Source organism: Doryrhamphus excisus, chromosome 9, assembly GCF_030265055.1.
Source record: "Doryrhamphus excisus isolate RoL2022-K1 chromosome 9, RoL_Dexc_1.0, whole genome shotgun sequence".
NCBI lineage: Eukaryota > Metazoa > Chordata > Actinopteri > Syngnathiformes > Syngnathidae > Doryrhamphus > Doryrhamphus excisus.
The window spans coordinates 13,654,495-13,672,709 of record NC_080474.1 but is presented as its reverse complement, the minus strand read 5'-3'; the positions used below and the strand labels follow the sequence as shown (position 1 = coordinate 13,672,709).

At 39.8% G+C, this 18,215-nt stretch overlaps 1 long non-coding RNA gene across 1 annotated transcript in view; it reads right to left on the bottom strand.

Moving 5' to 3' along the window:
- Positions 1-10,691: 10,691 nt before the first annotated feature.
- LOC131136251 (uncharacterized) overlaps positions 10,692-18,215 on the bottom strand; it is a 31,755-nt gene continuing 24,231 nt past the window's right edge. The window contains exon 3 of the long non-coding RNA XR_009131713.1: positions 10,692-17,244. This is a non-coding gene — a long non-coding RNA (uncharacterized LOC131136251). The remainder of the gene's footprint in view (positions 17,245-18,215) is intronic.

The following is an 18,215-nucleotide window of genomic DNA, read 5'->3' as shown; positions in this document are numbered from 1 at the left end:
ATTGTTTTTGGTCTTTAGCTGATTTTTCCATCAGCGTTAAAACATAACACTGCATATCAAGTACAGCCGTATCATTTGCTGCTTTTATAAATAGTCACACAAAGGAAAATGTCTTTTAGTATGAAATAAATGACATTGCCTTAGTCATTATTTGTTGTATACATTAATTAAACAGGGTTAAGTTGCCTTATGTATTGTTATTTTTCACCCTGCAAAATGTCTACAATAATTTGAATTGTCTCACATCATGCAATATATTTTATTTGTATTTTTAATTCAATATATCAAGCAGCACAGAGAATGGATGGATGGATATATCAAACACATATATGTATTTTTTTTTAAATTAGGCAGTAGCTGAAACATTTAAAATCTGTGCTTCTTATTCTCACTGTAATTATTTAAAAGGGTGTGACTAAGTCTAGATCAGGGGTCTCAAACATGTGGCCCGTGGGCCAAATGTGGCCCGCAGGACACTAGTTTGAGGCCCCCGCCTTGATATGAAAGTTTAATGTTAGTGTGGCCCGCGCAAGTTTGATATCGATGCTGTATGGTATCATGTACCCAGAAAAAATGATTACGTTTGATTAATGTTCATGTTAAAGGTTAAATAACTGTTAATAGTTATCCTCCCTATCCGTGTGGAAGTGGTAAGTTTTTTGCTATTTAAGTTTAAAGGAAATAACTTGAAGGCTACCGTTTAGGTCGGTAGCTCTCTAGTTTGCGAGTTAGCATGTGTCTCAAGACCCTGCAGTTGCGCAATATGTTGTAAATAAAAAGAGTATAAATGTGACTATAGTCGTGTTTTGTCATGTCTACAGGGCTCTAATAATGCTTTGTTAATTTTAATCTGAAAAAAATAATTTGTCTACCCACCAACTATATGTGGTTTCTTGAGTTTTTATTATTTGCCGTTTTATTATTATTATTATATTTATTCATTTATTACTGATTGATTGATTTTCTTTATTCTTGATTTGTTTATTTATTTTTCATCTTATTTTGTGTAGAAAAATAAAAAGTAAGATATTTGAGAACAATGGAATGTTTTATCAGAGCTTTGCTTGTAGAAAATTGGAACCTAAGCGAAGTTTAAATTTTTTTTTTGTTTTTAATAAATGCGTTTTTTGGTTTTTTTTTTTTGGAAAACCTGATGCGGCCCAGTCTCACCCAGACCCGAGCTCCAGTGGCCCCCAAGTAAATTGAGTGTGAGACCCCTGGTCTAGATTAGACCCTTGTTGGAGACAAGCCACATGGTGGCAGTGAAATACTGTCCCACGCATCCCATTGGGACTGTGCTGTCATGTTGAGAGTGTGGCTTCCTGCTGTTGTGTTTGAGTCACCGGTCTGTCCATCAACCTGACGTTGCTGTAGACATCAGACCTTAAATCAGGTTCACTTCTTGTAACTTAACACTTAAGTAAGTAGGGGAAAGGTCAAGAAAGATGATGACAAGTAGCTGAGTCAGATATATATTTTAATATAAAACCTGTTGTTGACATTAGCGCTAACGGAAATGTGCCAGGCAGGTGTTCCTGTGGTGGTGCTGCGGGGGAAACTCCAGCAGTCCAACGGTAGAAAAGTTGGTAATTGCTCTGTGTGCATCATATGAAGAAATAAATAAGCGTGTTGATTATGGTGTACTTTTATGCCCCCTTACGAGGCACCCCCTACGATGTATTCATAGTGAACCCATATTTGTGAAATAGCATTATTCCTATGGTGACCATGCTGTTGTACAATACAGTAAATCAAATCAAATCAACTTTATTTGTATAGCACTTTTCCTGCAAAGACATGCAACACAAAGTGCTTTACAGAATTAAAAAACAATTACCACAATTAAAAGGAAAAACAATTACTAAGAAAGCCCTTCCCTCCCACCCTCCATACTAGACACACACACACACACAATCACACACAATCACACACAGTAGGGAGACACGGCATGGCACTGAGGATAAAGGAAACGCCACCTTTGGGGCCATCCACACTGGGAGGAGCCGCAGGCCGTGCCATCGGGCGGACCCCCACATTAAAGGGAGGAACCCTCAGCCGGACGGGTCAAAGGGACCCAAGGATGGCACCCCCTCAGCAGACCCGACACAGCCCCCAGTGTGTAGGACCCCCCCTGAGGAAACACTGGAGTTAAAAGCTAAAGACTAAAAGCATAAAATAGGACTAAAAAGATAAAAACATAAGAAAAGTTTAAAAATATTAGTTAAAAGCCTGATTAAAAAGGTGTGTCTTTAATCTTTTTTTTTTTAAATATCAACAGTCATCATCACAGCATGCTATTTGGTCATTGTCTTTGCCGTACACTACGGTACTTTCCACCTGCGCACCTGCAAGGCAACATCCTGCACTCTTTTCTGCTGTCTGTCAATCAGATGTTGTCCTGTTTCCCCTAGTGCATGCTGACGCATGTGTTGTACTGTCCATGACGCAACTCTAGTGTGTAGTGTAAGCAAACAACATACACATGCAGCCCATCTGCCTCATGCACACACCCCTATACCCCCCCCCCCCCCCCCGTCTGTCCATCTATCGACAGAGGCACCTGTCGCATGTAACCTCACAAGGGAGTCGGTGCCTGCATGCATGCGTGTGTTTGCATAATCAGCACAGAAGCGCACCTTTGTCACATCTTTCCACTGCGATAGCAGAAAAACAGAAAGACCTCACACTGCACTCGTGCACACTTGAACCGCTTTTTCCAGCACTCAAAATATTCTAGTTTTGTACACTCCAGGCAATGGCAACTTATGCACAGAACTCAGATGATGGTGCACATCCAATCTTTTGATTGGCGTTATTTCCAGCTAATGACTTTATCAATGCTGAGTCAACATCAATTATCTGTTCATGTTGTGTTTATGCGCCTTCCTTGTGTTGACCCACTGAATGCTGACATGACGCTAACGTAGCGTGAACATTTCACTTGTTTGCCTGCAGAGCGCCATCTGTCGCCGCCCTATGAATGATCATTAGGTCAGAGCTAAATATAGAAGGGGACAAACTCAATTCAAATGACTCAGACGCTTGATGACCACTGACTGACTGAGCCCCCATTTTAAACACTCCTGTCTCTGCAAATAAGTCACTTCTTCCACTTTGGCTGTAACTGTTGGCGGAAGGAAGCATGATTGTGGGCGGCGGACGGTGGGCGGCGGGGGAGTGAAAGGGTGCCGAGAGCAAGCTGAATCAGTTGGCCATGGAGAGGAAGCGCTGTCACATCCAGGAGGAAGTGTGAGTCAATGCTCGTACATTCTTGCTGGCTGATTCAGCGCATGGCAGGAAGTGGGAAACGCTTACTGCCGAGGGAAAGAAGCTCCTCTCTGAGCGCTGTACCCGTAAAACAAAAAAACCAAAAAAAAAACACTGACCCCCTTCCACCACGCCTTGACGCTGCGTCTTGGGCCAAAAAGCAGAACAAGGCGTTTAAACTTGTCAATGAAAACTTGCTGCAGAAACAAGAAGCGAAAGCAGCAAAGCAAGAGACATGTCGCCTAGTCGGAGGCCAAAATGATAACTTCACTGTGGCTCTTCCTCTTTTTTTTTTCCTTCTCACATTTCACACTTCCAGCCATGGACATTTAACCATTTCCTCTCCTCCAGACAAACAACAACCACTTCCTCTCCTTCACCACAGAAACAAACACACCTGATAGATAAACACTTGACTTTGACAAACAACATTTCATTCAACTTTTCAGTCAGGCGCGTGACCAGTTACTGTAACTACTGTAATTACTAAATCAATTACTGTATTCAGTAATTCAGTATTATAATTGGCTATTTGTACTTTTTAAAGTCGTTTTAATAATCTGTACCTGTATTTTTTACTTAAGATTGTTTTCTGTTTGTTACAGTTCAGGGTAACAAATTTGTCTGGATGATAATTTTATTATTTTGAGACCATACACTTTTCTTGATGCAATAGATCAATCATATTTATTTATTTAACAACCCAATCTCAATCATATTTATTTATTTATTTAACAACCCAATACACTCATATGTGACTTTACTCACCTGTATGCACCAGTCATTATTTTGCACTATGACCCACTTATCAATGCACTAAAATTAATATATCTGCAATATGTCAGCTCATGCATATGCTCCTGTGCAATACTATGTGTATACATATTTTGGATATCTTGTACAGTAAACCTATATTATATGCGTATACCGGAAAATGTCCGTTTTACGCATATATCGGATTTATATCTGGTATATGCGTAAATCGGATTTTATCCGTTATAAAAAGGCACTTCCTTGACTATGTTTCCAATGTACCTGGACTGGGCAATGAAAAGAGACGTAAGGTAATGAGAATTTAACTTTATTGGACTCTGAGCATAACAAATTGTTAATTAAGCTAGGCCCTGTTACGCCCGTCAGGCCTACGTTATTTCCAATAGTGAGGTTAAGATCTCATTCACTGCTGTGCTAGTATTATTGACGTCACTCACTTTTATATTTGTCCTAAATCTGGAGCCAGGAGAAAGACAATAGCCAGTGACATCAACAAGATTAGCATAACGATGCGGCCATCCGATATATGCGAGGGAAATTTAATGGAAATGCATTGGAACAGGACTGGAGATTTACGTTATAAAAAATCTGATTTATGCAATGAATTTTTATTGGAAATGCATTACAGAAAAATCTGTTCTTTTTTATCTGTCCGTTGTGAGCGAATTTCCGATATATCCGAGTCCGATATATCCGAGGTTTACTGTATATATCTTGTATATATCTTGCTAAATTGTCTTTTTTTTACCTTACTTTTATATACTTTTTTTTTACTTGACTACTGCACTGAAAGGAGAAGCTCTCCAATCTCGTTGTACATCTTGTATAATGACAATAAAGGCCATCCCATTCCATTCATTCCATCATTGGACAATGTTGTTCAGTAATACAGAATCGAATGTAGCTTGGCTAACTTTTCTAATGGGATATCAGTCACTGCAAACACAAATTGTAATGCTATGCTGCTTGTGGTTAAGGAAGACCAATGCAATCCCACTTGTAAGATATTTTTTATGACACCCTTATTTTATTTACACAATTAGGCATGATGTAGTGCTGTGATTGTGAATGCCCGAAGTGTATTGAGTGTGTTGAGAATATCGATTGACATTAAAGGGGACCTATTATGCAATTTTTGGTACCCTTTGTATTGAGTTGTGGTCTCCTATAGAGCAGCTACACACAATAACGTGTACAGAAAACTTTCTAGATCTTCCGGAATATGCATCTATTCCAAACGTATTCCCTTGGATTTGTGCTTCCTGCCAAAACGGTCTATTTTAATGTATTCCACCCATGGCCTGCCTCCGGCATGGCCACTCTGCTTTGGTGGGTCACATGCCCAAAGTACTGTCTAGGGTGGCGGTGTCTGCTTGGGCTGGGGTTAGAGTTAGTTGTTGAGCTGTTGTTACTAGTTGTCAAAAGTTTTGGCCTGGACTTGGTCTCCTGTTCTGATTCATCCAGGATAGACTCCAGCCACACTCTGTCCTGTGCAGACAAAATGCAAAAGAAAAGAGATGAATGGATGAAGGTTTAGGGTGACATGTTCAGAGTACACAGTCAGTGAGGCCCCTCCCCACTGAGACCCTCATGGTCACCGTGTGTCCTTGTGATACAACATCATCTTATCATCACTTTCCATTCAGTTTCTCAGTGCTTACACAACACCAGGAAGTACTGTCCTCTGTCAGTAGGGAACGTATGTGTGTGTGTGTCCACATGAAAGAGTGGAAAAAGTGTCCTCAGCTGATTAGTGAATGGACACACGTCACTCTCACTCCTGTCTTTGCACACACAAAAACTGTTGTGTTGTATTGTGAGCCTTGTTGCTAGGCGACAAACACATTCCTAACCTCCAGAAAACAGCCACCGACTTAGTCCTCATTTGGGAAGACGGAGACAAGAGAGAGACACACTAAAGACACTTAATTCTCCTCCCACTGGTACTTATGTAACATTCCGGGAATAGTAGTTGTAATTAAGTCACAGAAATAATAACAATGAAATTGGGGTGGAAAAAAAAGAACAAAAGTATGATTAAATTTTACACTACAGTCACAAAAAGTAATAATTTTGTATAATATACGTTTTTGCATATAATTACTTCTTTAACAATGAAAAACAAAGATTTAATATCAGGAGAAAAACATAATAGTTTTACCAATTTAAAGATGCAGTGTTGGACAAATTACATAATTAGTTACAGTTACAACAGTAATTGAATCAGCAACAATATTACTCCTTCATAAATGTAATTAATTACCAGGGAAAGTCATTAAAGTGTTCCCTCTCTCTTTCGTGGTTCACCTTTGACAGACTCGCTGTTTCGTAGAATTTTTAAAGTGCAATTTATGTGCTTTTTAAAAAATGCTGTTACAGGCTGAGTCTGGCCCTTCAAGAAGAATTGCATTGTGGGAAATTGACTTTCACTCTCTTCCCTCTCTTGTCTGTCTGCACAGCCTATTGTCTTCTGCGTCCTGATTGGCTGTAGACCATTGCCATGTCTCCTATGTCATCACTCGCTTGGTTGCTTGGTAGCTGGCAGTCTTCTTATGTTTGCAAGTTTCTCCCTACCAAAACCCCCAATGCTTCTGTTTTTGTACATGCTGAATGAATGTTACTTGGCTGTAGGGCACCATTATGGAAGAAATTAATCTTTGTTTTGAGGAGGACTGCAACAGGAGTAATGCAGCAATATGTTTTAACAAGGATACAAAAACATGAATGAAAAATGCGTGAGTCACTTAATAATTTCTTGTGTCCAACCTCGTAGGTTGATCATTACAATTCAAACGAAGTTTTAAACAAGAGAGAAATGTTTGTCTGTCTGTCTGACAAGGACACAAAAACACTACAGTACAGTGGGAGGGCAGAGAGTGTATCTGGCACACCCATTTAAGGGACTCTCTGATGTCCGAGGGATTTCTCTGAAATTGATAATCACAATAATACAATATTCTAACTACATTTTTAGGTCAGAAAACAATAAGTAGATATTTTTAAAATATCAATATTTCTTTTAAGCACGATACCAAAAACAAGCATATCATTCATATTCATATACTAGACTGGATTTGATGCAGAGGTCTCATGTTTGAAGACGGCACTGCCCGAGTGCAAGCTAGTTACGGCAGCGTCGTATCTTCTGCTGTGTTTTTAGTGTTTAATACTGCTTTATTTATCATTCATTCATTCATTTTCTACCGCTTTATTCCTCACGGGTCGCGGGGGTGCTGGAGCCTATCCCAGCTGTCTTTGAGCGAGAGGCGGGATACACCCTGAACTGGTCGCCAGCCTATCACAGGGCACATATAGACAAACAACCATTCACACTCACATTCATACCAATGGACAATTAACCTGGCATTTGGAATGTGGGAGGAAACCGGAGTACCCGCAGAAAACCCACGCATGCACGGGGAGAACATGCAAACTCCACACAGAGATGGCCGAGGGTGGAATTGAACCCTGGTCTCCTAGCTGTGAGGTCTGCGCGCTAACCACTAGTCCGCCGTGCCACTGCTTTATTTATTACTTTCTTATTGTTTTTGGTGCCATAACAGCCCCTTAAGCAAGTGTGCAGCAATGGATGTTCATTTTGTTACGTTCGTAGCTTGCCTCTTGCTCCATTGTTTACACTCGGGAGCAGCTGTTAGCTTTGAGCACTCCTCACGGAGGTACAAAGGAGAGACTTCATAGCGGGAATGAACAGCAAAAAAGGTAAAGAGTGTAAAGACAACCATGTTTAAAGTCTGTCGTCATGGGAAATTATTGTTTTTTTTAAATAGGATTGGCATGATAAATGACGTTGACTAAAACTAACAATTGATATTAAATCTGATTGACATAACTAGCTTTATGTAAACTAAGAAACACAAAAAAAGACATAGTAAATGGTCACATGCTAATAATGCTAATGTGACTGCATCAGCACAATAGAATGCACACACACACACCCACACGCATGCACACGCAACGTGTCATGTGCGCTCCTCTTTGTCCTCTTTTCCTCGTTGTCAGTCTTGACAATTTGTGCCAAGCCACCTTCTGGTGTCCCATGTCACATGACGTGAGGTCAGCTGCCTGTCCGTCCATCTGTCTCGCACTGACAGGTGACGTGCTCCCTCTCTCGCGTTCTCTTTCTGCGGCGTCAGCATTTTCTCAAATTTCTTCACCGCCACAGAATCCGTTGGTCAGGGTCGGCGATCCCGCAGGGGCGCAAAAAGCCGACATAAAGTGCGGCCGCTTGACATCTGACCTCACCATAACAGAAATAGACATGGCGTCACCTGACGCGGGATGAGGGACGGCTATGTTAAGAGGAGAGGTGACATCACAACATTACGGACAAGCTAACGGAGCTGTTCCAGTCTTATGACATACTAGCTCATTATGGACCACAGTGGTGGTATTATATGGTATATTTCTTGTAGTATATTTACTTTAAAAATATGTCATTGCTATCCATTCATTTTCTGTACAGCTTGTACCTCTCACTACGGTCACTGGATGTCATAAAAAAAAATTAATATTAAAAAAATTGTTATGAGCATGTATGTAGCCCCGTGCATGCGTGGGTTTTCTCCGGGTACTCCGATTTCCTCCCACATTCCAAAAACATGCTAGGTTAATTGGTGACTCCAAATTGTCCATAGGTATGAATGTGAGTGTGAATGGTTGTTTGTCTATATGTGCCCTGTGATTGGCTGGCGACCACTCCAGGGTATACCCCGCCTCTCGCCTGAAGACAGCTGGGATAGGCTCCAGCACCCCCCGCGACCCTTGTGAGGAAAAGCGGTAGAAAATGAATGAATGAATGTATGCCAATATCGTATTGTAGTATGATTTGAATATTTGTACACTTTGTATATTTGTAACAATTATGAATTAAATTGTATGAAAATTGGCGTCAATTTTCATTCGGCACAAATAAGATGATTGGTCGCTCATGGCTTTCTGGTATTCACGTACCTGTCCGTATCGCATTCCGTCTCACAGAGGCCATCAACAATTTGCACTCATGATGTGTGTATGATATACTGTTTATGATATGAGGATAAGCACAACATAAAATGGATGGATAAAGTCACAACAATATAGTTGTAATAATACAGGAAAACTGTAAGGTTTAGTTTTATTTACAAAAAAATGTTTTAGAAAAGCACTTTTTTTGTACATTGCAAAAAATGTCATAATGCCACCAAAGCTATATTTTACAAAAGATACATTTTTCTTAGAAGAACTAAATCTTGTCATCACATTGATTTTTAATGATTTTTCTAGATAGTTCTTCATGATTGTATGTTCAGCAGGTGGTCATCATCATCCGTGCTCCCCAAAGCCATAGAAATCTTCTGCAACAAGAAGACACACAAAGAGAAAAGTGGCAAGTAACCATGGCAACAGCATGGATGCATCACAGTGCTCCATGAATGTGACGTTTTGTACACAAATGAAGCCTTTAGCTGACCTTGAGTCTGTCAAGCTGTAGCGAGTGCATGCAGCACAGGGACAAAAAAAAAATGTTTTTCTTGCTTTCATCGTGTAGCCTCGAATGAGGAACATCCGAAAGGAAATAGCCTCCAAAAACACCAGAAAGAAAAAAACGAGAGAATATAGAGACGCTCCAACACCTCACCTGCCGGCAACCTTGAGACGAGACACAATTTCATTTAAATGTAATAATAAATGTGATTCATCTCCAGTGTTTGATTCCAGCGTCACTCGTCACTTTTTGGAAAAGGAGTGCGGACAGACAGGCAAGGATGCAGCTATTTGTTTTAGCCTCAGCGTCTCATTGCCATGACATTTTCATATTTTTTATAACATGGACAAACTCCCAAAAAATAATACAGAAGACGCATCATGTCAAGCCATACTTCTCTGTTATGATGGCACAATGTGCTCTGTTATTTATCTTTTTCATCATTTGTGTTTTTCTTAATAAAATATGGCTATATTTCACACATTGTTGCAAATGGTGATTCATAACGAGTAACTAGGTGGAAAACTGCAATTAATTGGATTTAAAAAATATTTGACAGCCCAAATAAATATATATTTACATATATATTTATAATACAAATATTTTAGATTTGATATGTTTTATCACATTAAAACTAAAACGTATTCTACGCGGCTTTGGTTAAGCAAAGCACAGCTCTACAGTTCAAGCATGCATCTCTATATTTTCTAGTTTTAACATTTAACATACAAATGATTAAATTTTTGTTGAATAACAACAAAAGAAACTTGAAATTACTTTTTTTATTGGACTGCTGTGCTATTCTGGTTTGTTGAAAAATCATCAATTGTGTCCAATTATTATTATTTTTTATTTACGTGACACATGTTATTATTTGAAATAGTTATATGATGATGATGTTTATTTGTCCTATAAAAAAAATAAACATGCTTTGTAGATACATGTTATTCTTATTGAACAGGTGTGCATGGAAAACATATATCTCCATTTTATTCATCCAATCCAACATCCATCCATTTTCTGTGTCGCTTATCCTAGATAAAAGCTCTTCTTGGCATTCGAAAATTCATTCATTCATTCATTTTCTACCGCTTATCCTCACAAGGGTCATGTTGGTGCTGGAGCCTATCCCAGCTGTTTTCAGACGAGAGGCGGGGTACACCCTAGACTGGTCGACAGCCAATCACAGGGCACATATAGACAAACAACCATTCACATCTCCATTTTTATTCATTCATTCATTTTCTACTGCTTATCCTCAAGAGGGTCGCAGGGGTATGCTGGAGCCTATCCCAGCTGTCTTCGGACGAGAGGCGGTGTACACCCTAGACTGGTCGGCAGCCAATCACAGGGCATATATAGACAAAGAAATTAATCACGTCTCCATTTTTATTTGAAACAAAAATGTTTTATTTGTATCAAAACAAAAGAAACTCACACAATCTGAAGAATAAAAAAACCAAAGTAAAAACACCTTGTATTTTCCTGTTTCTCTTCTTATTGAAAGCACAATTTTAAAAATTACAATATAAAAAAACCAAAGGAAACTCACAAAATTGGAAATACATGTTATTTTCCCCACACAAGGCAAAAATAAATGTATATTTTAATGCAAAGCACAAAACTATAATATTTGTATAAAACAATCTGGAGATCCTTATCTTTCCCTCATCCAACATCCATGTTATGCCACTTGACTGATGCATATAATTATAATATTTTACATTATATATTAAATGTGGGGAAAAAAAGAAAATGAAGCATCTCGAGACCTCTGTGTGAAAGTGGTTAAGGATTTCCGAAGCTTAATCTTCTGTCTTGTCTTGCTTTAGATTCTTTCAGGTGGTCTTCCTTTGGGAAATTAAGGTCACATCACTTTTCCTTGTTTCTGCAAAATAATTTGAGACTTTCCTCCCCATTTTTGTTAAAACATCGCCTCCAGCTCAAAATTGTTCTCATTTTGTTGTGAAGATATTTTTGTAGCTGCGGAGCGCTGACTCCACTCCCAGCTGAATGGAGTTCATTTTCATCATGTTTGGTTGGATTTTATTGCTGTGTGGCCCGCAGAGGTCACACCTTCACTCAATATTGTTTTGTGTTGTGTTTTTGGGACGAATGAAGCCATAATCAGCACATTTTAATGACATGTACATGAGGTATGGCTCTATTTTTATGGACAGAAGGAAAACTTTTCTTCAGCTTTGTCTTGAGAAGTGTGTGTGTGTGTGTGTGTGTGTGTGTGTGTGTGCGGGCAGGCAAGAAAACGCTAATAAGGAGTCAGTGTGACAGCAGTCTGGAAACCTCCTGACAATCAGCCGCCTTTGTGCCTTGTTGACTTAACCACAATACTCCTGCTATCTTTGGCTGACACGTGAAGACATTTACAGCATGGTTGGTCACAACCATGCGGCATAAGGGCTAAAAATGGAACACTCATATTAGACATTCATAAAGATATGTGTATACATATAAACATATAAATGTATTACAAACACTTGTTTATCCAGCCATCTTGGATCTTATTATTAGTTATTGTTAGTTATGTTCAGTGTTCATCAGTTTTAATCATCATTTATAACTATTTCTGCATGTACAATTATAATTATTTCCTATAAAATATATTTTTTGGTTATTATTTTGGGTGACTGGAGCCATTTGGAACAAATTAATAACAAAAACGGAAGTACGACTGTATGTAGAGTGGTGTGAAAACGTTTTTGACTTCTTCCTGATTTCTTTTTTGTCACACTAATCATTTCAGATCATTAAACAAATTTAAATGTTAGGCAATTGCAAGACAACTGAACACAAACTGACGTTTTTAAATGCTTTTTTTTTCGGGAGAAAAAAATCCAAACCTGCATTGCCCCGTGTGAAAGTGTGATTGCCCCCTAATCCTAATAACTAGTTGAACCACCCTTAGCAGCAACAACTGCAATTTCTGATCCACTCATCTTTGCAGAATTGTTGCAATTCAGTCACACTGAACACCGTTTAAAGATCATGCCACAGCATCTCAATAGAATTCAGGTCAGGATTTTGACTAGGCCACAGTCTTCATTTTGTGTTTCTTCGTTCAAAGGTGTACTCACTGATGTGTTTTGGATCATTGTCTTGCTGCATAACCCAAGTTCATTTTGCTTGAGGTCACAAACCGACATTTTCCTTCAAGATTTTTTGGTAAACGGCACAATTCTTGGTTCCATGGTGTTCAGTTGTGTTGTCACCGACTAATATTTACATTTGTTTGATGAACAGAAACCTTTAAGTGGGACAAACATGCAAAAAAGAAAAAAGAAATCTGGAAGGACGCAAACACTTTTTTACACCACTGTATATTAGTACTCAGCTGAGTACAGTGAAACCTTGGTTCGCTTCATTAATCTATTCCAAAAGATCTGACTCTCACTAAAATGGACGTTAACTGAATCCATTTTCCCCATAAGAAATAATGTAAATCCAATTCATCCATAAAACAGTTTTATAGTTTTACAATTGTAGTTTTACATTAAGAAAATAATTAGTAATGCATATAAATAATGAATAAAGAGGATGAATGAACATTTAAGGTTAGGTTTACCTTCACTTAAGACTTGATTATTGATGTGACGGTTCCCAAAGACACCATATATTCATATGGTTTCTCACCGCAATAACCCAAAATGGAGCTAAATAAAGTAGCAAGTGACAATATTTTCGACAATGAAGGTGAGAAACACTATTGATTTCAAGAACTCATGTTTCAGTGTGGATCTTGCTGCCACATTGCGTCTTTGGGAAGAGTCACGTCAAGAATCAAGTGAAATCAGTGAAAGTAAAAGTCAATTAATTCTCTATTTCCCCTTTCATTCATCATTTATATGCATTTAGAATCGTGTTATGCATGTAAAACTATCATTGTAAAACTATAAAGATGTTTTTGTGTTAACATATTTGACATCACAGACGGGCGACGAAACAGACTACCGGTTTCCATGCTAGCAAGCTAATAGGATGCTAACAGCAATGTATTGTTGAAAATACATTAACATGGTTGGACTCAGTGCAGTGCATTAGCAACACAACATGACATATTGGACGCTAAGCAGAGAATATAAGCAAACACAGGCAAAACTTTGACATATATTTTCAATGTTAACCAAAAAACTGTGGCGGACGCTAACCAAGGTTCCACTGTATTAACTATTCAGTTATTCAACAGTGCCAAAATTTTCACATTTGTCTTTTGTTTGCCAATTTATTCACGACTGTTTGCTTGTTTTTCTCCATTTCAGTGTTTGTGGTTTTAATTGTCTTGTTTTGCTAAAATTTAAGTGGACATTCTTGTGGTTCCGTGGGTGCACGGCACGTGTATTTTGATACAAGCTTTACATAGCAATTACCATACAGCACAGATGTGACCTTGCTGCCCCCTGTACTGGGGTGGAGTAAAGTTTAAAAGTTGAATTCTCCAGGTGGAGGAGCTACTGAGTATATTTCAATAGGGTCCTTGCACTGCCGTGCCTGAAGTGATGAAACTCGAAAGGATTTAACCAACAAATTTGTTGGACCACATTATTTGTCATAAATTGAAGGCAGAACACCAAAATGGCTGCTTGAAAAGACTAGGAAACAAGATCAATGGGCATTTGTCTACATCCATTCATTCATTCATTTTCTACCGCTTTTCCTCACGAGGGTCGCGGGGGTGCTGGAGCCTATCCCAGCTGTCTTTGGGCGAAAGGCGGGGTACACCCTGGACTGGTCGCCAGCCAATCACAGGGCACATATAGACAAACAACCATTCACACTCACATTCATACCTATGGACAATTTGGAGTCACCAATTAACCTAGCATGTTTTTGGAATGTGGGAGGAAACCGGAGTACCCGGTGAAAACCGACGCATGCACGGGGAGAACATGGAAACTCCACACAGAGATGACCGAGGGTGGAATTGAACCCTGGTCTCCTAGCTGTGAGGTCTGTGCGCTAACCACTCGTCCGCCGTGCCGCCCCCATTTGTCTACATTACATTGACAAAATGAAAATAAATGGTTAACTATTCATTGTATTGGGATGACTGCATGCTACCTGTAGAAGTTGCATGCACCAGTTAGTTCAATCAATAGCGCCTCTGCTGGTCACAACTAAATATTGCACTTGACACAATTACTTCAAGACACAGTTGATCAACAATTCACACACTTGGACAAAGTGACAGAACTCAGTATGAGCAATAAGGTCCTTTTATTGGAAGGTTTAAATGGCAGAACATTTTATTTGAGTGCCATAGCTATCTTACCTTCTGTGGAGCTGTTGATGTTATTGGTTGATGTATTGTAGTATTGATTCTACGGCGGTTGATTATATTGCTAGCCAGAAACCCAGCAGACAATGTAGCTGTAGAATTGGAGCACACAGAAATCTACATTGTATGCCAGGTTCAGGACAAAGCAAATCCATGTAGGAAGAATGGGGGGTGAAAAAGACAAGGGCCTCTTGTGGGGTTGTGACAGAGAACATCCTGTTTGGAGGGGAGTAGGGGGTCACGGGATGTGACGCCACAGCCAATCAGGACGACAAAAGCAAGGACCGGGAAGTAGGCTTTGCCGCCAGAGACCCAGTAGCCAGATGTAGCTGCTGATGCTACACAGGATCTACACTGCCTACTGAGCAAGTGATGGCAGCCGGATGGTCATAGGACAAGGACGAGGGCGCCAAAGGGGTCCCGAGTGAGTCTGTCTGCAGGGGGAAGAGGACGGAACAGCCCTTTAATACGACTCATAGAGCACAGCCCGAGGGCGGGTGGGGGGAAGGATATGGGAGATTATCTACTGACGAACATCTCGGAGCATGGCATTATCAGCCGCAGATTCCTGTCATTCTTTCTCATTATCCCCGAGGCCACGCCGCCTCCAGCCCCCCGACGACATAATGGGAGCACTGACCCACTCTTAATAAAACGCCACCCGCACATAGGTGAGGAGTCCAACGCCGCATACCTGAAGCCTCGTGACCCCCGCCATCAAACATACGGCAGCCAGCTGATGGTCACTTGACTCCAATCTTCCTTTTATTAAGAAGGAAATGTGCTGGACGTTTTCCTCCAGACACACATTCCTGCCATTAAGAGTCTTCCGCTGTCACGTTGTCATTGTCACGCTGCACTTTGGACAGACTGAGAACGCACTCACACTATTGACGTTCAGTGACGCTTTACCAGCCGGTAATTAATGATAACCACCACTTGACGTAATAGAAATAAAGACACAAATTCAAAATAATCCACAAAGTCAAAGCTCTCTGTTTGTTATGGGCGGGCATGGCCAAACTAGACTAATTCCTCCTTCCTCTTGTTAGCAATGATGCCTGACACTTTGCATTAAGGGGAATAAATAGAAAGACTGAAAATAATCCACAAAGTCCATGGTACACTCAATCATGCACGACCATGCAAATAGACGGCTCATAAAATTCAAGCGGTCGATTCTCCCTGCCAGTTATTAACTCATTCAATCCCAGGCATTTTTCAAAAGCTAACCCCTTCAGTGCCGGCCATTTTAGACCATTTGGACCTTGATCTCTCAAGGGACTCTGAATATTGTGTTCTAAGCCTAAATAAACACGGAAACTACCAAAAGAAAGCTTAGAACACGCCCAAAGTAGATGTGTCATATAATTAATGCTAATCGTTCATCTAACCCAGTGCTTTTCAACATTAGTGCAGACCTGCCAACATGTACACATTTATTGTACTCAACATGCAATTGGACTCTCCATTTTGTTGCATTTTCCAGTTCAGTCTGTACAATACAAATAACTATATAAATATTATCAGTGTCTGAATAGTATTCTAAATGGCAGGGGGGCATGAAAACATTTCTGTCCCCTAGGGGGGACATGACAGAGAATGAGAACCACTGCTCTAACCACCGTAAGCAGAAACAAAGGTAAACAAAACAACTTGAAGTAATTGAAGTAAAGCATATGTGTAATGTAGATTCATTCATTCATTCATTTTCTACCGCTTTTTCCTCACAAGGATCGCGGGGGGATGCTGGAGCCTATCCCAGCTGTCTATGGGCGAGAGGCGAGGTACACCCTGGACTGGTCGCCAGCCAATAACAGGGCACATATAGACAAACAACCATTCACACTCACATTCATACCTATGGACAATTTGGAGTCACCAATTAACCTAGCATGTTTTTGGAATGTGGGAGGAAACCGGAGTACCCGGAGAAAACCCACGCATGCACGGGGAGAACATGCAAACTCCACACAGATGGCCGAGTGTGGAATCAAACTCAGGACAATGAATACAAAAATGTACATGCTGGTTCAGATGCTTACATTAAATAGTGGTTGCTGGCATTGTTTATTGCATTGAAATGTGCCTGACACACTTTGGTGCCATTCATTCATTAATTTTCTAAATAATTAATAATAAAATAAATAATTAATGTAACTGTTTCATTTATTAGTTACTACTAATAACAGCCATACTTTGCAAAATATGTATTTTTTTCAGCACATTAAATACGGAAATGCATTATTTAGCAACACAAATTACACACAAAACAACCAAAATGTGTTCCCCTTGTGCTTTGAATAGAAAATGAAACATTCAAAAGCTGAACAAAAATGAGGGGGTAAATATTTACCTCTCTTAAAGACGACCAACGGACGATACTCCATCTTCGAACATCGAACATCGAGAACAAACTTGGACGATCCTGAAACAAAAACATGAGCAAGTGATTAGAGATGCCTAGAGACAACAACCTACATCTTAGAGGCAAAATGTACGGTCAAATGGTGTTTTTATTACCACCACAGCATTACAGCAAAATAACATCAAAAAAAGCCACTGAAATTGCTGAAGATTCAGGAGTTTTCGAGTTTTCATTGTGACTAATCAAACATGGCTTCCTTTGATCACGTATATTGTTTGTACTGAGCTCCACTGCAATATCTTGCAACTAACTTTGGTGCTTTTATGATTAGTTAAATATGTTCCCTGCTTTGTTTCTTTTATGTAAAACATGACATTAGCCACTAAGCTAACTAGTTTTGGCTGAAACACCAAGATGTAGTCAGTGCTACAGGTCCAGGTGTGTTATTAACTGGCTGAGTAGGCTCACAGGAACAAGAGATAAGGTGATAAGCTTCTTCTACGTCTTATCTACACCTTTTTTTTTTCCACGCTTTGGTGATGCTGACACCTCCGCTGGGTCGGCACATGAAACACAATGCTGTTTTTTTCCACTGGAAGTGGGCTGAGGTCGAGGGTCAACAGGGACGACAGACGGTGTTTTTTTAAAAAAATTGGCTGATACCAGGTTCCGTTCAGAAAAAAACATGTACTTCGAAAAAAAAAATCTGAAATATTTTGGATGAGAACTTGAAACAATTAACTACATTTTAACATGTTTTTGAAAAGAAAAAACCTCACAATATATTTTTTCAAAATATTCTCAGCAGAAGAATACATGCATTCTTAAAAGAACATCAAGTATTATGACAATTTGCTGGGTGATGTTGAGAAAAGAACGACCACGAGGCGGAGGCGGCGTGGTGAAGAAGGCGAGGGAGGGAGCGAGGTGATTGAGTGAGTGAGGTAGGCGGGGTCTAGGCGTGCCATTCCATTCCTGCTTGCGCTGGGCAAGGCTATTCCTAGAATGTGGTGAATGGCAGTTGATGTGGG